The sequence below is a fragment of the Dipodomys ordii genome, unplaced genomic scaffold, assembly GCF_000151885.1.
Source record: "Dipodomys ordii isolate 6190 unplaced genomic scaffold, Dord_2.0 Scaffold5, whole genome shotgun sequence".
NCBI lineage: Eukaryota > Metazoa > Chordata > Mammalia > Rodentia > Heteromyidae > Dipodomys > Dipodomys ordii.
The window spans coordinates 33,742,234-33,763,693 of record NW_012267221.1 but is presented as its reverse complement, the minus strand read 5'-3'; positions in this window follow the sequence as shown (position 1 = coordinate 33,763,693).

The window sequence follows — 21,460 nt, the reverse complement described above, 5'->3', positions numbered from 1 at the left end:
GCTTCTTTGTTTTTTGCTATAAGGATCCATCTCAAATAAGAACTATAATTAGAGATAAAGCTTAGACACCACTGCAATTTCAATATTGAAAATGGAAAATGAGAATAGTTTATACACACAAGTACATGCATACGTATCTTCAATATTCTGATATGCAAAATTGTAAATTAGGAGATACAGGCATGGCTCAGAGGTGCAGTGCCTACCTAGCTAACATATAGGAAAGTTGGAAAAAATGTTAATGTTAGCAGGTACAGGACCTAGATTATAGTAAGCTTTTAGTATTTTATTTTATTATGTATAGTATTCATCCCACCATCATCAATTTACTTTTTTATATACTTTAAAGTATAGGGGCTGATATCAGCATGTTTCCTGCTACACTTTAGCTTGTACATTTCCAGCTAAAGGTCAATATTTAGAAGTAAAATATACATATAATTAAATGAATCAAATTGAAACTGACAAGTACACAGAACTATGTAGCCAAATCTCTGTGAAGATACAGATCTTTGACATCATTCCAGAAACATTTTCTGGTCCTATTCCATCCCTACCTTAACCAACATAAAACTAATCACTGTTAACTTTTTTCATTGTAGATTAACCTTGTCTTTTCTAGAACTCAATGTAAATGTATTCATACACTATGCAGTTTTTTTTGGATAAAGTTTCTTACAATCAGTATGCTGTTTTTGAAATTTATCTACATTATTATAGGTATGAGTAACTTATTCCTGTATATACATGTATGTGTATATATATATATATATATATACATGTATATATATAGATATTATCCTGGAGATACAATGTGGTTGGTTTCTTCATTCCTTTACTTGTAGTGCTTGCATGGGATGGATCTAAGGATCTTGTAAGAGGAGTTTTCTATCACTTAGCAACACATATAACCCTTCTTGATTCTTCTCTAGGAAACTTGGGCTATTTTTAGTCTGGCTATCATTAATAAAAGTATAATAACATTCTTGTGTTGGTCTTTGTGTGGGTATATCTTTTTATTTCTCTTGATTAAATTCTAATAAGTAGACTGAATAGACAACAGCATAGATATATTTAGTTCTTAAAGAATCTTCCAGATATTTCTTGAAAGAGGTTGTACTACTGTACACCACCTATTTGAGTAGGTTCTAGATGTTCTACATACCTTTCAGAATTCAGTGTTGCTAACCTTTTAAGTTTCATTACCATGATTGAGCTCTAGGATATAAATATTTTAAAGAAAGCCTTGTGGGCTGGGAAGTTGGCTCAGGGTAGAGTGCTTTGCCTTGGATGCACGAGGCCCTGGGTTCAATTCCTCAGCACCACATAAGCAGAAAAAAGCCAGAAGTGGTGCTGTGGCTTGAGTGGTAGGGTGCTAGACTTGAGGTAAAGAGTTGAGGGATAGCTCCCAGGCCCAGAGATATATATATGCTTCTCGTTGGCTACTCCAAGTCCTCTGGCTGTGTGAATAATTTTGCCTGGCCTGTGAATGATGTTATAGACATTCAGGTTCCTCATCTCTGTAAGACCATAGTATATTAAAGACTTGTAGCAGGGCAAAATTTATGGAAAACAGATGGGAGTATTGAGAAATAGTAGTATTTATCTCATTATTTGTCTAAGATCTGACTCTGTGGACGCTCAAGAGGATGAGAAGCAGCATTAAGACTATCTTGTATTACAGTGGCATTTTGAAAAGTATGGGCATTTATGCAAAAGATAATTCATTGTGAACAAAGGAAATCTTGAATGTATTTCACAAACTGGGAAATAAAATTCTTTATTAGGCCAGTATGTTGAGAACAACTATTACAGAAGGTATTTTGTGTGTTGTCTTTAACATTCGGTTTATATTATTATTTTAAATGTCCATAAGAGGCAAGTTTATAATGGAGAAAACAAATATATTTATTTGTCTAGGCCAAAGGTGGGAATAGGGATAAAATGTTGGTGGGCATAGAGGTATTGAGGGAATAAAAATGATTTCAAAGTGATTCACCGTGACAGATCAATTAATGAATAACTAAAACCCATTGAACTATGTATTAAAGTGGGGGAATTTTACTATATGTAGCATATGCTTCTCTAAACGTGTTTAAACAATAAATGAAGAAAGTGACACCTTTGTTAACAAAGCCAGATAAAATATGTCAGATTTGGAAGAAGAAGCTTCTGAAAAAAACATTTCTATTTACTTCAATTCAATATAACCTTGTAAATCACAAAGTGACTTATTTAGACTTTTATTCTCAGATAGTTCAGTCCAATAATATGATTATATAATAGATTTTGTTAGTTGAAAAATACTTATTCAAATCTGAAATGACATTAAATGAAAACTGTCACTTTGTCTTCCTTAACTATGACAGAGAGAATGTAATCTGCTAATCCTAAAGGCAGGTCATTTTGAGAAAAATCATAAGCATAAAACTATCTAAAATTAAAATGTATAGCAGTGAAAGAGACTTGCTATATTGCTTGGTATGTTGGTATACAATGGATTGAAAAAATGGTCTGGAAGATTTCCAAACACAGTACACACACACACACACACACACGCACACAAACACACACACACACAGACACACACACACACACGAATCCTGGTCTAAAAGATTGTTCTGCATTTGATTACAAATTGTATTGGTTAAGTAATTATACTGTGAGTTTTTGAAGGTCAAAGGCATTGTTTCTCTGGCATGTTTTACTTGTACTGTTCTGTATGTATTTAATAATGGTGTAGTACTGGGCTAAATTCTTCACGTGATTCAATTACAGTAAATGATAATGCTCAACTAAGTGAGTCATTAATCACTTGTAATCTATCTCTTGCAGGCATAGGGTTCTTTTTAGGGCATAGACTTTGTAATGATTTAGGTTTAGGAAATAATGTACAAATATATCTAGTGTTAATAATTCATAAAATAATAAAATATTGAACAAGTTTAATCAGATTCAAAATAAATTTATTAGTCAGAAGAATGCAGATTCACATATTTTAATTTGAGAGTGTTAAGTTTATGATATGTTAAATATTTAGACTGAATAATTTTTCACTGACTATGAGAATTTGTAGGTCTATGGAGAAGCCTGTTAGAGATACTCTGCTCTCTGTTATAGCTGTCTTGATGCTATTTTCACTTGCTTGATATATCAACTTATTTATTATTTTCAATTATTATTAATAGCCTATGCCATTTAAGAATATTAGTATTTTTCTTATAAGTCTATGATGTTTAAGGTTTCTGATTTTTCCTTATCTCATTATTTCTCAGTAAGATTTCCAGAAGCATGTAGAAGATGTTTGGAGAATAGAGTAGACAGGATATTTAAGGCCAAGGAAAAGCAAGAGCTGAAGGTACATCTGAGGAAAGTTTTCAGAATAGGACTAGCCAGGTATCAAGGTTTACAACTGTAATCCTAGATACTCAGAAGGCAGAGATCAGAAGACTTGGTTCAAGATCAGTTCAATCCGCATACTCATGAGACCCCTTATCAATCAATAAATAGCTATCCCAGCTGGGTGAGAAGTATAAATAAGAGGATCATGTTCCAGGCTCAGTCAGGCCAAAAAGTTATTAAAAAAATAACAACTTAGAGGTGTGACTCTAGAGATAGAGAACCTGCCTACTTAGTCAGTACAAGTTCCTGAATTCAAATTGCAGAAAAATTAGATAGGTATGTAATTGATAGATGATAAATAGATGATAGATAGGCAGACAGACAAACAGACAGACAGATAGATAGACAGACAGACAGACAGACAGACTAACCAGTAGGTCTCTAATTCAACAATCCAGAAGCCAGTGTAATATACAAATGTAAGAACCTGGAAGGAGTCTCGTATAGAAATCAATTACCAGAGGGTCAGGAAATTTCCCATCAGACAACAATGATTTTAGTTTGGGTCACCACTGAAAGTTAAAACTGCAGCAAAACAGAAAGAGCAAAATCACTGATACATGTGGGTATTTCTCCTGGAGTAATGAAAGCTGTTACTTCTGCAGCATTCACCACCTAGATGCCTCCATATTTACCTAGAGATTACATCAGATACCAGGGGCTAAAAGCTCAGTCCTCACAACACTGCCCACAAAATTATAGTCTCAGATGATAGTTTGGTGTACACACACGTGCCCAGCATAAATGAGTGATTCCCATGATCTCCTCTTTGAGTTCAATTAATTTTCTAGAGGGGATCAGAGAATTCAGGAAAATACTTTATTAATATTTATGGGTTTATTATCCTTTGTAATATGGATAGGGTAAGGTGGGGAGAAAGGAGGATGGAATTTCTATGCCCTCTTTCAGAAATCCTCACAGTTTCAATTACCTTGAACCTTACCTAAATTTAATCCTATAGGATTTTTATAGAGGTTTCATTATTTGAGATGATTGTTTAAATCCTCAACCACTGAAGACACTTAACCTTCAGCATTTCTCCCTTGACTAGCGGTGGAGAAGTAGGACTGAAAGTTCCAGCCGTATAATCATTGGTTAATTCTTTGGGTGACTAACCCTCATCCTAGGGTCCCCAGTCACCATACATATCATTCACATAAGGTGAGACCAAAGGAGGAGACTCTTAGGAGAGGAACAGAAAAGCGCAATGCTTTTGTGCATCTGAGTATACAAAATAATATTTATTGAAATGAATTCCAGGAAATAGAAAAAAGGTTTTTCTTTGTTTTTGCAGTTTATGTATTATTTTCTTCTAAAATATATATTATTGTTATTGTAGAGATGATGTACAGAGGAGTTACAGTTATGTAAGTTGGGTAATGAGTACATTTTTTGTTGAACCATGACAAACCTTTCCTTTCTCTCTTTCAGTTTTTCAATCCCGTCCTCACCCACAAGTTGTATAGTTCATTTTCCACTAGTGAGTACCACTGCTGTATTTATTTACCCTTTGTCTCAACTTTTCTGTCTCCCTCTAACCCTCCCAAAGACAAGCCAAAAAGAAGACAAATGGAAAAATCAACACTGTCTTTGGGAGTTAATTGAAGGCACAGAAATGGAGGGACAAAGGGTACACCAACACAGTAATGGTACTTACTGGACATTATGTTAAACATGAACGCTATAACTTGGGATGGGAGGGGAAAACTAAGAGAAAATGTGGGGACGGATGACATTGTCTGAAAATAAATGTACTCTTTGTTTGACTTAGGTAACTGTTACTCCTCTGTTTTTAGCATTTCAAATAAAAATAATAAAAACAACTGCTATCACACAAAAAGTTCTGTTGATTTCATGAGCCACCTGCGATGCAAAGACCACATATATATTTCTTAACATCACATCTACCATTATTGTGAAATATCCTAAAATGAGAACAAATGGTCTTGACTGAGTCTACTTCATTCAGATTTGAGGTACATGAATGTAGCAGTAAAGGAGGGCCTGGAGAGAACCCCAGACACATTGGAACATGAAGGCAGGCGTTCCAATAGCCAGAGAAGACGTGGGGAATGTAGGAACCACCATTACAAAGCTGCTCACACTCTCCAGGTATGTAAGTGCTTCTAATGGCAGCACCTTATCAACTTTTAACCTGGGAGGATCAAACAGATTAATACAAGACACAGAAAAATCTAAAGCCATATTTGCTGATGAAATCAAGTCTTTGAGTAGCTAATGAAACAAAGTTATTTAACAAGACATTTAACAAAGTTAACACCTATACATTGAGTGTGTGAGTTGTAAAGTATTACAATGTTCATTTTACTCTTTGATTTTACTTCATTATTTTTACTTAATCCTGTTTTATTGTTCAGCCACTTATGAATCTAGTACTGTTATCAGTGCCTTGATATCAAACTTTCTTCTACTTTCAAAATTTAAAAATTGGACTTCTATTTATCCAGATTAATCTAGAGGAAGAAATCATTTAGGACATTGCTTCATTTTTTAGAGAAAAAAAGATCCAATACCCAATGCTCAAATAAAAAAAGGAATAGAAAAGAAAAATGACAGTACTTTGGTTGAGGTTTCCCTCCTTGCTTTTTATCCTCCTGTTAAGAAGAGTGAAAATATAATAGCAAGTTTCTTTCATGATATTTGTATTTCTTTGATATTTCTTCTTTTTTTTCTATCTTAGTAAAAAAAACTTTGGAAACAGAAACCATTACAATCCACATCTCTACTACCTAGGTTAAATCATTTAAAAACCAGTTTGTTCATTTGTTTTCTCTAGGTATTAAGATCTTAGTTCATTAGCATTGTCTGCTTCACAGACTCAAATCTTTCTGTTTATAGCAAGAAGAAAATGAGCCTACTCAAAATTCCCCTCGGGCTAAATATGTTTTTGCTATATTCTTTTGCTTTGCAAAAATGATTAAATGCTAATTAGCTAAATGATTTGAATAATATTAAAGTGATGCTCTTAATTTGTTTTTATATTTACTCAAAAATTGCTGCTAGGGATGGTGGCTCATGCTTGTAATCCCAGCAGGAGAAGTTGAGGCAAGAACACCTTGGTTTCAAGGCTACCCTGGGCTACATAGTGAGTGGGAGTCCAGCCTGAAATATGTAGTGAGACTTTGCCCCCCAAAACTCCAAACAAGCAAGTAATATGCCATTATTTTCACAGTACATTGAAATTTCTGCATTCAAATACATTTTCCCATTTCTTTCTCTCTCATTCTTTCTCTTTCTTTTGTTCCTCTTTCCTACTTAAAAAAATCAATAATAGCTTCTTGTCATTGAAGTATATATTTAATTTTCTCCTACTTACTATTGCTTGCTCTGTACCTTGAAATATTAAAATGTCCTGAATTTCCATTTTCATATAAATAATTTTACAAATTAGTCAATTAAGAAAACAACTGAAAACAGTGGAACTTTTTCACTGCATTTCATTTGGGTAAAAATGTTGTAGAATGGCATATAAGTAGACTTGGGTGGAGGTGGAGTGCTGACCTTATTCTACTGAGTTGTATTGTGTTGACGGCAGTTCTTAGAAACTGCTTTTGTTAATAGCAATGACTCTTCCCTTGCACTCTTAAGTGTAATCTCTTGTACACATCTTGAATCTGAGCTGTACTCTCTTGCTGCATAATTCCTGAGAGGACATGACTGGCCAACAACTCCTGTCTTCTGATAGGAGTTGAATCTTGAATCTACCCTTCTCTTCTCAGGAAGGGAAAGTAGATTTTTTTCTTACAGTGACAAGGCCCCTCCGGGTCACTTCTAAGGTAATGAACCCAGCTACATCTTTGACAACACCCTGAAGTGGACTATTTAATTATGTATACTTTTATCCCTTATTCCTGTTTAGTAACAGGGACAGATTCTCTCTCTCTCTCTCTCTCTCCTTGTCTCTCTCTCTCACACACACATGTTTGATATTTGCCTATTAAGATATTCCTTTTGAGGGCTAAAATAATCAGCTCCACTGTGTTACAAATGTTATCCTGTTTAGCTATCTAACAAATATAAAGACTGCCAAAGCACCCTACCAGTGTAAACCAATTAGGAGAATGAAGACATAGCTTTTGTGTCATAGTCATTTTAATCTTATAATCAAAAATTTAATTTCTTTCCTCCATGTAAATCTCAAAACTTCACTTGGCCTTTTAAGAGTTAATTTTCTTCATTTTAAAAATACCTTATTATGATTTTTCTCTTTTGGACATCTCTAATGAATATATTTGAAACATTTTATCTGTTTAATGACATTCAAAGTAGGATAAAGATAATTTATGTGAAAAGCAATTTTACAGATTTTTTTCAGTTAAGAAATAAAGGAGTATATTATGTTGGAAATGAACATTACAACTTAGTGAGGGGGAGGAGGGCAGAGGTGAGGATAGGGAAGGAAGTAGAAGAAAAGGAGGTCGGGGCTAACACTGATCAAGAAGAAATCTGTTCATTACTTTATTACTTACATAACATATACCCCTCTGTATATCACCTTTACAAGGAAATTTAAATTTAAAATAGTAAAAAAGTGGAATAAAGGAATAGAAATGCAATATATTAGTCTGTCCTTACCTGTGGATGTTCCAAAACCTCCAGTAAATGCCTGAAACCCCAGATAGAATTGTTCCATACTGTTGTTATGTTTTCTCTACATATAGACATATCTATTACAAAGCTTAACTTATAAATTAGGCATAGTAAGAGATTAACAGCAACTACTAATAGAACAATTGCAACAATATGCTATAATAATATGTGAGTGTGGTCTCAAAACCTGATACTATATTCTTCCTTCTTGTAATGATATCAGATGATTCCTACAGAAAACACTACTGTGGCTTATCTTTGACACATCTGAATTGTCAATTTTGGCATGGGTTGTGGTCTAATAACCCTATAAAGTGGGCAGTGGTGGGTAGTCTGGCTAGCATATTCAGGACAGATGAAATTATTTTATTTTCAAGTAGGGTAGAAGACCCAGCATGAGATTGCATGACAGTACTAAGAATGGTGTACTATTTAAAAGTTATTATTTTTTCTTTTTCTTTTGCAGTTTTTTACAAATATTTTTGAACCCTGGTTTGACAGTGGGTAACTGAACCTGAAGAAGGTGAAATCATGGATAATCAAGAACCATTGTACCTTTGAAAGCTCAATCAGACTAAGTAAGTTTCAAGTTCCAGGACAAACTTAGACTGTGATGGAAGAAATTCCCTTCCATTATTACTACACTTCTTTCATATCTCCTTTCCCTCTCTTTCTTTGACATTATATTCTACGTTGTTAAGGTATCTATTGAAATAGCTGACAGCTGGAAAAGGAGAGTGTATTTCTTTTACCACACAGCTTCACCTACTGAAAGAAGCAAGCATTCAAGAAGGTGAGGCAGAAAGGCTGTCATGTTGACAGGCTTAGGGGACAGGGCAGAATGTCAAACTCTCAAACTGTAGGCTTGGCCAAGAAGTTAGTACCAACTGGGTCTTTCAGATACCTTCTCTCATAGTGCTATTCAAGATAATGTCATACTTTGCTTCCACATGCTGACCTAACTCAAGCTCTTGCTAACATAATACTCGGACAAGGTTGACAGAGTGTGTCCTGAAGTTAGCTGCAGAAATTGTAATTCTTACTAATTGACAGAAATTGTAATTCTTACTAATTGATAGTCATTCAGAACCTTAAGAGAAGATAGAATACACATTTGGTTTGCCTTTCATATGGTGTCTTTATTGTTATTATAAAGGTGATGTACGGAGGGGTTACAGTTACATAAGTCAGGTAATGAGTACATTTCTTGTTAGACAATGTCACCTCTTCCCTTGTTTTCTCCCAGGTTTTTCCCTCTTGACGGCACTCTCCATAAATTGTATAGTTCATTTTCAACGTAGTGTCTCGTGAGTATTGCTACTGCATATTTTCACCCTTTGTCCCACCATTTCTGTGCTCCCTTTATCTTTCTCCAAATAGATAAACTTACATACAAGACAAAAGGTACAGTAAACAACAAAGGAGAAAAGAAAAACCAAAAAAACAAAATAACAAAAACCTGTCTTGTTTCTGTTTCTTGGAGTTCATTTCCATAATTTTTTTCTTTTTCTTTTCTTTTTTCTTTTTTTTTTTTTTTGTCATAGGGCCTGAACTGTGGGCCTGGGCTCTGTCCCTGAGCTCTTCAGCTTAAGGTGAACACTCTATCACTTGAGCCATAGTACCACTTCCGGTTTTCTGATAGTTTATTGGAGATAAGAGTCTCAGGGACTTTCCTGTCCTGGATGGCTTTGAACCAGGATCCTCAGATCTCAGCCTCCTGAGTAGCGAGGATTACAGGACACCAGCTCATAAACATAATTTTATATGACCATATGAACATAGCTATTGAGTCTTTGTGATTCTTTCCTAAGAATATCCTCCTTTGGTTTCACTGTGCGAATGTTTAGAGTCCCGTATAATTTATTATGTCCAAATGTATTTTTCTTCTTCCTCCTCCTGCTTATCCCCTTCCTTTACCTCCTCCCCCTCCTCCTCCTCTACCCTCACTCTCCTCATTCTTTTATAGCAACTATTTCTAATCAATTTTGTGCTAAAAACTTTGATGAAGCCCTTTATGACAGGCAGATGAAAGGGCAGCCCTCACTTCTGCTCTGGGGCCCGCGATCCCATCTGAAGTCTCCAAATCAGAAGGTCACACCAAAGATGTGCTTTCCTAGGGAGAGAGAAATGTGGACCACATATCTGGTGGGCCCAGGCAAAGACATTGTAGATATTCAGCTCTGGGTTCCCCTCTCTTCATATTCTATTTGACTACTTTCTCTTTTAAATAAACTGCTCTGCTTTAAATATGTTCCCGCCTTTTCAATTCTTTAATTGGCAGAGAAAATTAACAAGATCCTAGATGATATCAGTAGTCTTGCTGATTTTTTTTAATCCCTGCATATTCTGAAACTGAGATCCTACTAATTTCTAGCTCCTGAGGACCTGTTCTTACAGGTATGAGACACTTTGCCCATTAAACTTAATTTTTCACAATTTTCTGCAGAATTTGTATCTATGGCCAATTTTAAATATATAGTCTATATAAATACCCTCTCAGTTATTATGACTATAAAGAATTATATTTGCTTTAAAATATTTTTAAATTAAATGTATTCTGAGTGAAGCAAGTTAAGACACTTTCTTAGATATGGGGCAGTATAGTATTTTTATAAAAATAATTTGACAATTGATCTTTGGTTTTATTTTGAGGATTATATTGGTTTTGGAAATAATGATGAAGGTTTTAGACTTACTTTATTGTAATTAGGCATTTGCACAGAAACCACAGGGGAATTTTATTATCTGGAATAAAAAAGGCAAAATGGAAAGCTTTCTGTAATATATAATAACAGATTAAGCAAATAAATTGTTGTTTATAACCTGCATTCTTCGTATTTTATTTCTGTTTCCAGTAAAGAATTGTGAAGACTACTTCAATTACAGACGCAATAAAACTTGTTTATATATTTATGTAGACATAAATTATTTCATTTTATTTATAGACTCCTACATAGATATATTTCTACTATGTAGAATCAACAACTACTTTCTAGAATGTGAAAGTGATTAATTTATGTCCTCTTCAATCTTATTATCATTATTTTTCTGCAGAGATTAATTTCAGTGCTGAGGATAAAACTCAGGGCTTCCCAAATCCTAGGCAGTGCTCTCCTACTGAGCCATACTCAAAGACCCTTGCTGTGGAGATCTTAAGAATTTTTAGCATTATTCTCTTGAAGAAAAAATTGAACTGGACAAAGTCATAATGGTAATCCAGTGAAGAAGACATTATTCAAATCGTTTAAATAGGAATACAGGTGGACCCATTGCAACAATGAGATGTACAAGTCATTATGTCGAAAAACGAACTTTACAACTTTGGCAGGGAAGAGGGGAGGGAGTGGGGCGGGGGAGATGAGAAGGGATGGGAAGAGGAAACAAAGGATGAGGCAACAATGCTTGATAAGAAATGTACTCATGGGGCTGGGAAGGTGGCTCAGTGGTAGAGCGCTTGCCTTGCATGCACGAGGCCCTGGGTTCAATTCCTCAGCACCACATAATCAAAAAGAAAAAAGCCGGAAGTGGCGCTGTGGCTCAAGTGGTAGAGCACTAACCTTGAGCTGAAGAACTGAGGGACAGCGCCCAGGCCCAGAGTTCAGGCCCCACAACTGGACCCCCCCAAAAAAAAGAAAAAAAAAGAAATGTACTCATTACCTTGCTCATGTAATTGTAACCCCTCTGTATGGTATTTTAATAATTAAAAAAAAGAATGCTGGAATATGTGAGAAAAACTAGGACTAAATCTGAAGTCACTACAGAGGGCACTGGAGTACTTAAGCTTCGGAGATGCTGCTAAAGGAACACTAGAAAGTGTTAGGGAAGCAGCCAGGTAGAGGGCTGAATCAGTGACCAAGAGTATGTACCAATCTTATTAAATTATTTCTTGAATATTCTAACGTATCTCTTTAGAACTATGCTGAGTTGGCTATTGATACTTAGGCTTATTGAAGAACTTAGATTCTTGTCTCCCACAGGGACCAAAAGTAAGGCATTATTTTCCTAGATGATTATTATCTAAGAGTGATGACTTCCAGGTCCTTGAAAAAATATTTCTGGTTCTGCACTTGGCAAAAGGTTTTCCTTACAAACCACACAAAGAGGCAGAGACTGCATTGACAATTGGACATTTTCTAAAGAAAATGCTCTTAGAAAAGGAAGATTATGGCCCCAAGTCAGGATGACCACCTGAAGTATAGTCAAACGGAGGGGGAATGATGGTTGTTGTCTTTTTTCTTGTATTTCTTTTTTCTCTTTTCTTTTGTTAGAACTCCTTTCTTATAAACCTGAAGTTAATCATTATGCAGATAATACTTTTCTATTAAAGAGAACATGGATCGTATGTTGATCTTCTAACATTTCTTCTTTCTCTGTTAGACTAAATGATGTGAAATAAAATATAATAGAGTGATAATTAGTGATAACACAAATAGGAAAGTCACTTTATGTGCTTTTTGAAATGACTCTTTTCTTTTAGCTCACTCTTATAGTTAAGATTTTGATGTATAAATTAGAAAAGGTATTTTTTATCCTTTCTGCTTCATTTTTATCAATCAACTGGATATATTTTTCAGTGAGGCACTGATGTAAGAACATTCAGTTTCCTGTTATTATCCTCCACAGATTGATTTAGCTAAGATGCAAATCTCTACATGCTCTGAGCTCTTTAGCTTCTTCTTTCCACCATCTAGTTTATAGTATATTTATTCAGTACCTTTGTCTTTGCCAGGATAAGTACATGGAATCTGCTCCATTTTTAAGGTGAGAAAACATTTTCAATGCCTTGAATTGACATTTCTTAAATTTACTTTATACATGGAAGGGGAGAAGAAAAATATTTCATTCATTCCTAGAGTAAGTCAGTTCACTGATTAAGCTTACTCTAATAAAAGAAATTATCAAAGGAAAACATATTAATCTACTTAAAGCAAGTTTTATGGGATATAGGAACTCTCATAAAGAAATGAAGACCAAAAGAAACAGAATAATGTGTATATTTTTATGTTCATTTTGATGAAATTGTTGTGAATTGTATAATTGAACGAAAGGGCATTGGTCCTTAGCAGCTAGCTATGATTGAAGAGGGGATGCAATTGAACCTCAAGTGGAGGAGGAGAATACAAAGTTGTTAAGAAAAATTCCATAATTAAAACCTCACAGTTACGTAACCTCTGTTTGGTAGCTGGAGCTAAGACTAGGAATTTCTCACAGACAATCTCAGTAAGTACTCAAACCAAAAGCTTACGTGTTCTCACCAGAGACACAGTCTACTTTCAGTTTATTAAAAGTGTGTTGATAACAGGCACTTCACACTAGTTTTGCTTCCACTAATTAACTACAAACTGGAGAAAAGCTTCTCTGCTTCCATTTTGTATTTGTCATTGTTCTAAGCCATACTCTCTATAGTCATTTAGTGATCGCCTTGGGTTCCAGTAGGGACAAGATAGATTGATAGTATCTTTATAGTAAAGACCGCCCTAAGGAACAGCAGAACCTTGCAGGACAGATCACCTCCAAAGGAATATATTATTTAAAATGTCCAACTTCCACCTGGAAGCAGTAGAAATCATCTCATGGGATGCTTCCCATGATGAACTATGCATACCTTTGTTCCCTGCCTCTAATTCTTCCTCTATTTAAATGCAATGATCATGTCCATACTCTAAAGATTGCTGACGTTGAACTTAAATGCTATTTTTTCCCCTTGACATCATGCCATGGAATCTACTTTCTCTGTTGTATTTCTTTCCTAACATCACTTTCATCACATTTCATCTTGCCTGGATTCTTGGTGGGCCTTTGTAATAACTTTCTAGTAATTGTGTAATAATAAATTTTAGCAGAGAAATTTTAGCAGGTCTACTGTGGAGACTCTTCCCTTAACCTGTTCCTTTTTCTGGCGATGGATTGAGAACTTCTCCCTTGAACATATTAGAATCAATTTCACAGGATGGGCAGCTAAACTTTATGATTTGGTCTAGGAGAGAATATTTGAGAAGAAGGTAATTTCTTAAATATTAAGAGGCCATATTTTGGTATAATTGTACCAAGTATACTTCACACATTTAAGAGAGTTTTAGCAGGTATCATTTTTTTTGAAGCTTAAAGTACTTAAAGTGACTTTGATGGATTTTTGTTTTCTTGTTGTTTTCATTCAGCATTTTTGTAATGCCTTTTTGAAAATTCAAAGACTTGAGTACAGATGTTAGAGATCCATTGAAGGATTTTTTGAAGATGTTGGTGAGTCAAAACTGTAAAAGCTTTAAAAAATTTGCAATATTGGAAATAACAATGGTATTGGGATAGAGCGTTCTGGAGCAAGCCACTTTGATATAAAATTATTTTGACTGAAAACATGAAAGTTCCTGAAGTCCCTTTGTTACCAGTAGAGGAGGCTAGAGATGTCTCACAGATAGAAAGAACAGACTGAAACCTTTACCCTGTGTTTACAGATTTTTGTCACCATAAAAAAGAATACAGAATTATAAAAGGTAAGGAATTGGGAAGAACTTTTATGATAGAGTGAAAGTACAAACTCCTAAGTGGAAGCAAGTTTCTCAGATAGTCATATTTCCTGGATTTTGAATAACTTTTTTTGTGTTTAAACATTAATGGACAAGGGATTACTTGGGAATTAAATCTTGGTGAGAATCCCATGAATTGGTTTAATTTCCATCAAATGGAGTTATTACTCCCTTTTGTCTGTTCTTATATGAAGGTTTGAGTGTGTTATGGTATCAGACATATGGTCATAACAACCATTTCTGCCAGGATAATTATATGGAGATACTTTTAGAATGTTGTAGTGGTGGCACCATGGAGAATGATTTTAAAATTGACAAAAAAATGCCAGGGGACCATTTAGTACACTAGAGGATAAAGATGGATATAGAGTATGATAATGGAAGGCATATGGATATACAGGGACTATTTGGGGTTCATTTCATCTAACATCAACTTATCTGATGGATTCTGATTCTGCTTGTCTCAGCCATATACTAGTTATTGCAAATAAGGGAAACCATGGGACCTTTTGTTTCTTTGGGCCTGGTTTACTTCACTTAATAGAATTTTTTTCCAAGTCTTTCCATTTCTTAACAAATGGGACAATGTCATTCCCCCAAGCTAAGGAATAAAATGTTTTTTCTTTCTTGTTATTGTTTCTAACATACTTATAAGATATTTCTTTGTTGCTTTGTATGTCCCTTCCCCACTATATAACCCGTTGTCACTGTATTTGATGTAGGTATAATTTGTGAAGAGGGAGGACCCAATGCAACAATGAGATGTTCAAGATGTTATGTCGAAAAACAAACTTTACAACTTTGGTGCGGGGGGGGGAGTTAGGGTGATGTTTAGGGGGAGGTTGAGGGTTAGTGTGAGGGTTAGGGTTAGGGTTAGGGTGGGGGGGGGGGTGGGGGTTGGGGTGGATTAGGGTGGGGAGAGATGGGAAGGCATGGGAAGGGGAAACAAAGGAGAAGGCAACAATGCTTGATAACAAATGTACTTAATATCTTGCCCATGTAATTGTAACCCCTCTGTACGGTATTTTCACAATAAAAAAATCAAATAAAAAGGGACTAATTGGAGAAAAGCTAAATAGTAATTAGAAGGTGACAAGAGATGAGAAGATTATTATAACTTATTTTTTTGTGGATGGTGAAGCAAGGCAATGAAATAGAGAACAAAAATTAGAGAAAATTTAGATGAAGAAGATGATATATGAATCGTGGATTCTTCTCAAACATTTTTGTGTTTAATGGGCATGAATATGAATGATTAAAGAATGTGGTTATATAAAATAAAAGAGAAAGGTTAGCTATTGTTATGGTAACAGCTTCTCAGATCTAGCCATTGCAATTCCTGCCCTCTTTTCTTAAATGTGTGGGAGACCAATATCAATATTATATAACCCACTGGAGTAAATTATATTAGGGAAACCTTCATTTTACACTCATTTGTTCTCTTCTAAATCATGTAAGAAAAGTAAGAGTAGATGGGTATATATGTATATATAGATGGATATGTGCATATATGAAATATACTTTCATATATAATTGATGCATATTATAAAATGCAATGATCACTTTAGTAACATTTAATGAATATGTGATCTCTTGCAAGGTTGGACAACAAATTAAGTACCTAGTATTTCTTTTAAAATAAGAGGAAGAAGAGTATGATTGACAGCTGTGTCATCACAGCTGTGGTACAGTGTTTCTCTGTTATCATTGAAAAGAAGTACTAGGGAACTGTGCAATTGAAAATTGAGTTCCTTTAAGCTAATTGGGATGGAAAATGAAGCAAGTTAATGTCTTCTTTTCCCCAGATAATTTTAATTGGCAATTATAGTAAAAAGGAAATTGAATATTTTTAATATATGTTGTGAGACAAGTTCTGGACTATAGCCAGAAGACTTCTAAGAATAAAAAAAAATTTAAATTTCTTTTTTTAAGACTTGAGAAAGTTGCTATTTCTACTTATCATAAAGAACGTGTTACAGTTTGAATATGAATGTCCCTTGTAGTCTAGTGTAATGGAGCTTTTTTTTTTCTTTTTGCCAGCTGCTGGGCTACTGGGAATTGATTTGTTCAGAGGTTTCTGACCTAATCAGTGGAGTGGATTCAATCCCTTCATTATATGATGACCTCATTGGGAAGTGATGGAAAGCAGGAGAGGCTACTTGGAGGAAGTAGGTGTGCTCTTGAAAGATGTACCGTTTAATTTCCCTTTCTCTTCCCTTTGCTTCCTGGCTTCCATGAGGTAAGAAGCTTTCCTCTGTCCCATCTTTCTTCTGTGATGTATTGCCTCACCAGAAGCCTAGAAGCTGGAAGTGAAATGACTATGGACAAAACCCACTGAAAATCTGAACCAAATACATTTTTATTCCTTTAAGTTGATTGTGTCAGGTATTTTGTCTCAGTGATATGAAAGTCTACCTAAGACAGCACTTCAGCACATGGTGTAGTGTTATTTTCTTTCTCATATTCATAAAATTAGATCTGTGGATTCTGTATTTTCTATGCAAGTCAGAGGCCTCTATAAGAGAAGACAGATTAAGAAGAGTAAAACACACATCTTTACTTTTCATAAATTTTATACAACATAAGGACTTTCATAGGGAAATAACATAAAGAAATGAGTAAAGCAGTATAATCTTGTGCAATATTAGATAAAGAAAAAGATAATAATGAAGAAGTATGACTGGATAAAATATGGACTAAAAGTGAGATACTAGAAGAAAAATGACATGTTTGTATTCTTTTATGTGACTCATCATCTTCAGACATAGCATCATTCTTTTCCTTTTATAGTGGGGATGGCATGTCTCGCTTGAGGTCATATGCTCTGCTGCTAGGGAAGGTCTTGTTTCTGAAAAGAATGGCAAGAGAATGCTGGAGCGAGATCTTTCCACTTCTATGAGCTTTTCAAATTCCCTCAGCACTGTCAGTAACAGTCTTAAAATAGTCTTTTAAAATATTCTTTTAGGAACAATGAGCTAAAGTATATAATAATAAATCCAATAAAAATCCAAGTTTATAATAACATCCATATGACTATATATTGGATATTTGGAAATTACCTCACACTTTGCTACCTTACAGGCAGAGACAGAATCTAGAGAAGATAAATGACAGCTATGTGGTGGTGAAGAATCTAAAGGAGAGATACACCTAACTGAAAGGGCAGAGATCTAGATGAGGCTGGGAAAAGATGTGAGTTGGATTTGAGTCTTCCGGGCACATGGGGATATAAGAGAATATTGCTTCTGTGGATTTCTACATGCTATTAATAATGTTTAATAAGGTGATGGGAGGTGATGTTGGGCAGGTAGGCAAGGACAATAACATAAGCCATAAAATAAACAGTTTAAATTTTATCCTGAAAGCCAATGAAGTCATTGCGTATTTTTAAAAAATTGCCATTATTTGTACAAAGGAATTTCCATTCAATAAAATACCATAGGAATACAGTAAGTGTTGGTCAAGGGGGTGAACATGATAGTTTGAGTTTAGAAAGTCTGCTTGGGAACAGAACAGAGAATGGAAAGGAATGGTATAGAAGAAGATTAAGGAAAGGAGACTGACCAACTAATTGAGAGAATTATAATAACCCATATGACTTAGATCAGTGACTGATTTAATCAAGAAGGGACATAGCTAGATTTATTTAGACATGGGACCCTAGGGACTGATTATGGTGAGAGAATTAATGAGAGAGTTTAGATGTAACTGCTTTAATCTAAGATGTGCACAATGGCACTCTGTATTGACAGTGAGTATAGGGAAAGTTGAGCAGATTGCATAACATGTTGATCTCTGTCACTGTAACTACTTTCCTTTGCATTGTTTATGTTCAGTCTTGGATGATAATTATTGACATCTCATGATTGCAACAATGAGAAAAGGAAATTAATTTGGAATTTTTATGAGAACTAAACATGAATTTATGTGTGGAAAGTATGGAAATAGCTGTAGTAACAAAGGTATTATGCTATTTTGTTGTATGCTATTTTGTTTTTAGTGCTACAATTACTAGTACAGGGGATGATCAAATGAAAGGAAGTGTTATAATGAGAAGCTCAGCAGATTAAACTAGTTTGGTTTAATTAATTTGGAGAAACAAAAATTATTTTTAGTTACAATTTTAAGGTCTTTGTGCATCTCAATATTTTAGTAATATACTAAATATCTTTTGGCCATTAATGTTGATTTCTAAGTGGTGGAAAATTGAATAAACCTTAAAATTAATGTAAAGGTACAGATATTTAGGTAAAAAGAAAAACAACACAATTGGAAAAGTGTATGAATGATTATAGATTGTACAGTGGATGTAGTGCAAATCCTAACATAATTAGTACTTAGAATTCTTTAAAATGTGCATATTCAAGTTATGAGAATAAGCTATTTTGTTATACTTGGAATCAATCAATTCTGTCTAATAATCTTCTTTAATGTTATGAATACAAAAATACATATCTTCTCTAAATATGGTCATGTTTACTTTTAATTTTGGACCTAGTATATCTCTTTTTCTCTTATAACCGTACTGCTTTAGTAACTGAAATATTCTTCATTAATTTTTGAAAAAATATCATGTTATATTTTAAAAGTTAATCAGTTTGTACTTATGATTGCTGAGGTCAATTTGAGAATAAGAAAATTAGCTACAGTCACAATGAAAACTTTCACGAGAGCTGTGCAAATATGAAGCCTAATGATATGTCAGTATGCTCTTATAACAAGCCAGAACAAATGCCTTTACAGCAATGAGATATTGGAATGAACTAATTATCCAGATGCAGGTTGATGTGTTAGATTTGATGTATTGTGGTCTTTTCTATTTGTTCCAATTTGCTTCCTAGGTAACCGTTGCTACATCACTAGCCTGGTGCAGTCTGGCTCTTACCCTTTCCTTTTAGTTTGAGATATTCTTTGGTGAAATGCAATTTTATTTACCAGAATGTAGTTGGATTTTTGTAAACAACAATTCAATATAATCATATGAATTTTTAAATAATATTCTCTGTTGTTCTGCAGAAAAAGTATTTTTACATTTGAATCCTTGAATATTCAGTTACTTTCTTAAAATAATTTCCTAATACCTTTGCACATTTTAGAGGACTGTAATACCTTAGAGTTCTGACATAATATCAAATATCTGGTTCCAAATTTCACCTTCAGAAAATTGACAAGGAAAAAAGCCATGAAGAATATGAAATTTATTGAAAATAATAACCTATACCATATTTTCTTACTATAATAGTACATCATTGCATAATTTTTCATATTAACTTTTCTTCTTTCATGTATTCCAAAGATAAATAAAGATAGTTATTATGTATTTTTGTCCGCTGAGGAGAATCTGGACCTTGGAGACAGATAGTCTGTGTATGAGTCCTGTTACTGCCATATGTTACTTGGTCCCTGGGTAAGTTACCCAAATGTGTGTGTGTGTGTGTGTGCGTGCGTGCGCGCGCGCGCACGCACATGTGTTATTATTGGAGGTTGAACTCAGAGTCTTGTGTTTAAATGCTTTATCATTGAAACTGTATTCCAGGTCTTTTGCTTTTAGTTTGCTTTCAGTTATGATCTTACACTTTTGCTTGTGTTAGCCTTAGACTAAGATTCAACTTTCTATTTCTGTCTCTTGAGTACCTGAAATTGCAAACTTATGTAACTATGCCTCATTTGCATTATTTAGGATGTACAACAAAATAAATATCTTTGTGACAGCTTCTAGTACAACATAAGAACTAAGCATATACTATGTGAGGTCTAGCTTTATTTTTGTTGATAACAGAAAACATTATATTTATCTAGTAAACTTCATCATTTCATATTTATGTTTTTACTTAATTTCTTACCTGCATATAAACTATTTAAAATGATATTTCTGTACATAGGAAAGTGAAAAATATACCATAAATATTTATTATGGAGGAGTTTGAAGATTGTTGATGAAAAGAAATAATAAATGTTTCAGGAGAGGAATCTGATTTGATCATTACATGCTATATACATGTATAGAATTATCACACTGGATCTCTCTTAAGTATGCAAATTATTTTGGTTAATTAAAAAAACACAAGAAAGAAAGAAGGAAACTGGGAAATCGCTCAAATATTTAGAACAATGGAAAATTCAGTTTCCCTTTTGAGCTCTTACATGAAACTCAGAAATACTATTCCATGAAATAGCTGAAAGGCAGTATAATAAAGTAATGTGGTGCATGAAGTATTCAAATTTGAGATGATATTTATTTGTTGGAAAAGAAATGAAGTAATGAATCTGAGCATTTTTATTACCATTACTAAAAGTAAAACATGTGCTATGTGATAAGAGAAATAAAACATTCATGGCTGCCTATGCTTGCATGATTGAAAGAGAAATGACTTTAACTCTAGATCAAATGTGAAGGGAATTTCAATTCTCTGTAACTCAAGAAGAAAACTCCTTTTCCACTGACTCAAAAACTCTTGACAGGAAACTATCAAAAGACTGCATTTTTTCACAGTAATTGAACAGCTATGTAATTTCAGTTTTACCCTATAAGGACACCAGTGAACCCTGGTGATAGAATGGAAAAAAAATGAAACTGTGTAAGCTTTACTTGTATTCATTTTCTCCTTCCACAGACAATTATATATAAGACATTTGTATATTGCTATGGAGAAAATGAAATATTAAATTTTAATCTATTCGATATAGTATCATATACAAAATAGTCTAACTTCATTAAAGCCTATGACAAATAGAAACATGTAGGCTTTACATAACAAAATTCTTGTGCTCGTTGGAAAGTATAGGAGAAACATCCATTAATTATGTAATATTTGTTAGACTTTGGTGATTAAGCCTAGAGAATAAGTGTACCCCAACACACAGCATCTTGGCAGAGATGAGAAGGTTACACTGACCTTCTCCTTCCATTCTCTCCTGAAGCA